Below are 6,347 nucleotides of genomic sequence, written 5' to 3'. Positions count from 1 at the left end.
GGTCTTGGATAAGTTATTAGTCTCTGAGTCTCAGTGTACCTCACAGAATTGTTGTGTTGATGACTTACTATCCTGTGCACAAATTCAGTGCAGTGTCTTCTTTCCCTCTTTCTCTTCTACCAGTCCCTGATTTCCCATTCATATTTATGTCTGGGTCTGAGTTTTGAGAGGTTTGTCACACAATTAAGCTTGATATTACAAATGAGGAGCTTGACTTAGGTGTTAATGTTACAGGGCTGGGGGCTTCCAGGAAACCGAGGCAGCATGAAGATTCCCCCTCAAACCCTGATTCTCGCCTGGTAGAAAGATTTCAGACATGTCACTCAGAGTAACAAGAGTTTCTTAGAAGGGAAAGGAAAGGAAAAAAGAGTGGGTCTTCTTAGAAAGGAGAAGGATGATGTGCCTCTCCTGTATTCTAGTTTTATTGGGGGATTCCAGAGAAGTCCCACCCAGGTCCACCTCTTGACTTTTGACTGATGGCAGACAATATGAGCCTTTCAAGTCCCCTCTGCCATGACAACTTTAGGTTACCTTGGCCCATGCTGAGCAGTTCTAATTGGATTCTTAACCATAAATTCTTACAGGTTTTATGGTTAGGAGAAATTATCTTCATCTCTGAGTTTCAGGATTTAATCTGTAAAAAGGTCATAACATTTTTTCCTTTCAGGTTAACTTGGGTTCATTTTAATGACATTATTTTGGGCCTGCATTTCTCTGCAGATAACACGTAGTTTGCTGAGGAATGTGACATATTCTGTCCACTTGAGCCAGCAAGGTTGCAGGTAAATAGCTTCTTAGGAAAGAAAGCATGTGGGGATCAGCAGAGGTCCTGTTTTATAGAATTATTCCATTACTGTGAGTTCCCACCACTTACATCTGTCTGTGCCCTATCATTAGGAAACCAGAGAATGTCATCCATGAAACTGTAGTCTCCTTTAAGGCCTGTGAGGAAAGTGAGGCAGGTCAGCAGAGTGGGAAGTGATGCTCTTGAAGCCACTTTAAGGCAGTCACTGGGATCTCTGGTAAAGGCATTGTTAGTATTGAGCTGCTTGGGGAAATGAGGTGGTAGAGGGTTTATGAGATGAATGGCAGTATTGACTTGTTTAATTTCTGTTTCCTCTGAGTCCTATTTAATCCCTTCCATCCCAGTCAAATTCACAGGCAACAAAAGATCCTCCTGAATTTCTGGCTGGGCCTCTCTTCTCCATCATTTATCTTCTGCAAGGGGATCTTCTTTGAGCAAGTGGGAAAGTCTTAGTATACCTGGAGCAGTGGGGGACTTGATCCTCTTTCCTTGTCAGAACTGTTGGTTGTATGGTAAAGACAGAGCCTGCTTATAGTATATGGGCAATAGTCTCCTCATTTTTTAAATAAATATGCCTTTCTACTGAGTTTTCTTCCACTTCTTCTATTTCCTTGATCACTAGTTCAACACATTTATTTGTGGACCAGCTGACCTGGAAGGAGAAGGGAGCCTTCCTGGGCATCAAGGGGAGCGGGAAGAGAATATACAGAGATATAGGGTTGGTCTTCTATAATGGTTTCTCAAATAAAATAAGAAAACCTGGAAGAGCAAAGATGTGATATGTCTGGAGATTCTTAAAGAAATCTGTAAAGTCAGTTCAATAGAACTTCCATAATCACTTTGTAAAAGTGATTGGCCATGTTGGAATAACAATGAATAATTCCAGTGTTTTAAAATATTTAGTCAACATTTGTTCGTGACTACTGTGTGTCTGATGCAGGACAATTGTAGTGGGATCCCCAGCAATGAAGTGGAAGCCCTCACCATTAGGACCTCAGTTACTGTCCAAGTGTAGAGTACCTCACAGCATGCATCACGTGTCCTGCACAAGAGGTATGGTCAACAAGAGCATCTGGTGGCCAAACAGGGCAGGTGTCATGGAGAAGGTGTCACTTGAGTTGGTTGTGAAGAATGAGTAGACTTTTATCAGGCAGACTTGGAAGACATTTTGTTAGAGTTACATTATACCTAGGCACATTATACCTAGGCACTTGTTTGGAATTTCTATGTCAGGATAAGAAGAGAGGACTGATGTGTGTGTGTGTGTGTGTGTGTGTGTGTGTGTGTGTGTGTGTGTGTAGTATTTTTCACAGAATTTCTTTGTGTTGTCAAGCTTATTTATAGAGTCAATCACCCCCCATGCTGGAGCCTTATGGCACTCCAGAGCTTCCAGGTGGGCTGGTCGACTTTCTGTGATTTATTTACAGACTAAATTATAACATACAATAATTCCAAGGCTTAAACCTATAAAGGGACCATAAATAGTTAAAACTTTGTGATTGACACTAACAAATATACTCTTTCAAACTATCCTTTTCTAATCTGTATTAATATACTGAATACGTTGCAGACTTTTCTTATATATAGTGTTGAAAGTACCTTATAAACTAAGTTCTAATATCATATTTGACCACATGATCATCACGACCATGTTAATGCACATTCACGAGTATTCCATGTATCCTTATCTTGTACCAAAGACAGTTTGGTAATAAATGATTTTAAAGTAATACTGGCAATTAAAAAAACTTCACATAATAGTTGTACCACATGTTTTGCAAAGTAAAATATGGTACTGTTATTATTATGGATATGCTTTTTTAATTTGGTGATGGTTTTAGAAAGCATAGGAGTTTTAACTATGCAGCTAAAGAATTTGGTGTTCTCTTTAGCATGAAGAATTTGGTGTTCTCTTTAGAATTCCATAACTGTTTTTAAAAATTCCTTTGATTTATACTTTTAGCATACTATGGATTAGCATTTGTGTGTCTCACTGTCTTTACAATGCAGCAAGATTTTGAATAAATTTTTAATCTGTCTAGGATAAGGGTAGATAAGTCAATAAGATCACATTTGTCTCCTAACACATCATTTCAAAAAATTATTTAAGACCAGGGGAAACACTAACTCATGTTTTCCAAAGAGAAAAAAAATTTTTTCACCTTCTCCCTCCCACTGTGGATTGAACCACTAAACTGCATCCCAATCCCTTTTTTAAAAAGATTTTACTTTGAGACAGGGTCTCACTAAGTTACCCAGGCTGGCCTCAAACTTGCAACCTCCTGCTACAGCCTCCTGAGTAGCTGGGATTGCAGGTGCATGCCATACTGCCCAGTTGTTTTCTTAAATTAAAATCCATCCTGCTTACTTTTGATTAATTGAAGCAATAGGTTATCATAAACCTTACAGAAAAATTCTTCCTCTATTTTTTTAAAACATTTTTTAGTTGTTGAGGGACCTTTTATTTTATTTAATTAATTAATTCATTGATATATGGTGCTGAGAATCAAACCCAGTGCCTCACGCATGCTAGGCAAGCACTCCACCACTGAGCCACAACGCCAGCCCTCTTCCCCTATTTTTAACCAAAAGAGAAATGTGACACATTTTGCTTGGGCCTACTTTCTAACTGTAACATTCTAATGCATTCTCGTCACTTCTATGTTTGGTTTCATTTTATTTTGTCTCAATCAGGAAAATTAGTTTCTTGAATCTCCTCCTCTGGTCAAAAGTGGAGCCCCATTCATCCGTTTACCCCAACTCCTGGGACTATTTCATTCCTATAGCACTTATTATTCCACTTGATATTCAGGTCTGAAAGCTGTGAATCTCCACACTTCCTGGTCCAGTTTCTGTGGGTTCTGCCTCCTAGGGGGGTCTCTTACTTTCTTTCTGAAACTGTAGCCACTGTGTAGTTTAGACCCTTGCCATTTATTGCAAGAGATCCCTCTTGGTCTCCCTGCCTCTGCCCCTCCAGCTGATACTCTTTCTGAAAAGTGATGTGATCATGTCCTGGCCTTGTTTAGAAACTTTGCTCTGGCTCCCTGATGCATGCAGAATCACGTGCCAACTCTTCAATAGGGTTGAGACCATTCTCCGCATCTGGCTTCCAATTATTTTCTCAGTCTCACATCAGCACCTCACACTCCAAACACATCATATAACTTTTGCCCTCCTGCCTCCTACTGCAGATCCATAGACCTTTGCTCTATCCTAAAGCTCTCTCTGTCTCTCAGCAGCCTGGCCCCTTATGTGAGCTTTGGTTAGTTAACCGGTGTTGTTTTGTTGAACTTTGAATCTCTCACCTTTGTGTCCTCTGTTATTTGTCCATTCCTGGATTTTGTCTGTCTACCTATTTTGACCCACTGCTTGTACTGCCTCTGGCTTATCTGTCTAATTCTGCTTGACAGTGTTATTTGTAAGCTTCGTATCTACTTGTTCTTTCAATTACTTTTCGGCCTCCTCAGACCAGGCTCCTTTCGCTGTATCCATAAACAGTTATTGACTTGAGAGTGACAGTGTATTCCTAATCAAACTATTTAGTAGATTTATAGCTACAATGGTATAGTAGGAAAAGTGAATCTACCTTTGAGATTATTGCAGTATTACCTAAGGATCCATAAATAATTTGTTTATTATAGTTGTTGTAACTATTTTTCAACTGTGGTGTCAAGGTAGACAGAGCCTTGGCCACCAATCTGAGACCATGCTTTATTCTTTCTTAGGATATTTGTGATCCCTGCAAATATTCTAAAATTTAAATGACGTTTAGTGACCTATAAAAATAGGAATTTTATTTTATTTAGAATGGAGCAGAGTTTTAGCATTTGATTATTGCAACACTATTTCTATAGATTCATAATTTAAAAGAAACATTTATCTTTTGATATAGGGGTATTCTAGGTCTCAGTCCTCAGCTCTCTTTCTCAGATCATCACTATGTGATCTCACACACCTGGTGGCATTAAATACCTTGTATGTGCTGAATGTTTGTGCATGTTTATGTGTACCTCCGCCCTCTGACTTGAATATCAGTCTCATATATAATCATTTGCTAATTATTACTACTGGGAGAATTAATAGTCAATTCATACATTGCAAATTCATAATGGACATCTTAATCTTTTACTTCAACCCTTGGGACCTACACCTGCTATTCTCTCAGTCTTTTTTTTTTTTTTTTTTTGGTGCTGGGGATCGAACTCAGCAAGCACTCTACCGACTGTGCTATCTCCCCAGCCCCTCTGAGTGTTTCTTATTGCAGTAAATGGGCAGCTCCAATGCACCTACTGGTTGCTGGACCAGATGACTGACCCCTCTTTGTTTCTTAGACTTCATATCAGCAAACACAGTTGAATTATGTTTGAACTTTTCTCACCACATCCATTCTGTTCCTTGTACTTCACTTTATATCATTGCTCTCCTAGATTATTGAAATGGCCTCTTAACTCATCTCCCATTTATTTACCCTTGTTCCCTGCAATTTATTCTTCACCTAACAGTCACAGTATGATTTTTAAAACATAATGCAGATAATGTTTTTCATTGGCTTAAAGTTTTCCAGATCAAAGTCAAAACTAGTAGCCTACCACAGCTAACAAGGTCGTACTTGTTTTGTCTCCTGACAATTCTCTGATGTCAAGTCCATCATGCTTTAAATCCTCCACTGTATTCCTCAAAAATGCCAAATAGTTGTGATTCTGCCTCAGGGCCTTTGCACTTGTGATACCCTTTTCCTGGAATGCTCTGCCACCAGCTTAGTCTGGCTCACTTCCTTTATTCAGGCTTCTGCTTTATTATTCTCCTATTGTAAAGGAGTCTTTTCTGACCATTTCATTTAAAATAACACCCCCATCATTCTTTATTCCCTTATTATATTTTATACTTCTTCATAGCACTTCCTATCACCTGACATATTTTATGTACATATTTTAAAAATTTGTTTCTTGGTTGCTCCTGCTCTTCCCCACATAAGCTTCATGGCAATAGAGACTTGATTTCATTAATTGCCTATCTACTACTACTAGGTATGTCATCAGTATGCAGATTCATGTTGCATGCATAGATGAGTATGTGTATGTAAGAGGTACAATAAGTCATTTGAAAGGTTGTTTCAGTGAACTAGGTGCTGAATATTGTTACACCACCTGCAATTGCCCTCAGTGCTTGACAAGGATTCCACTGAGTAATGAAGGTGTTTGCAAAGACTCATCGTGTTGGGAATTGGGTGGCGGACTTTCCTTCCTTGCTTGCTTAATATGTGTAGGTTTACTATTAATATTTTATGTGTTTTCCCTGAAAATAGGGGTCTTAACAGAACCAGGGTTAGAACATAAAAATCAGACTTCTTATGGAACAGTGATTTCAGATTTAGTCATTTGTAATGAAACTTTGAGTAACCAAGAATGTTATGAGAAAATACAAAAATAGATTCTAGCTGCTGATCCCCTGTTGACTACTCTCAGAAGACCTGAAACATGTAGGCAAATAATTCCAACCCCATCAGGAAGGCATAACAGGAACAGAAGAAATAAAGTGTTTC

This window comes from Sciurus carolinensis, chromosome 4 (genome assembly GCF_902686445.1).
Source record: "Sciurus carolinensis chromosome 4, mSciCar1.2, whole genome shotgun sequence".
In the NCBI taxonomy this organism is placed as follows: Eukaryota; Metazoa; Chordata; class Mammalia; order Rodentia; family Sciuridae; genus Sciurus; species Sciurus carolinensis.
The sequence above is the reverse complement of the archived record's forward strand: the minus strand, read 5'-3'. Positions refer to the sequence as shown.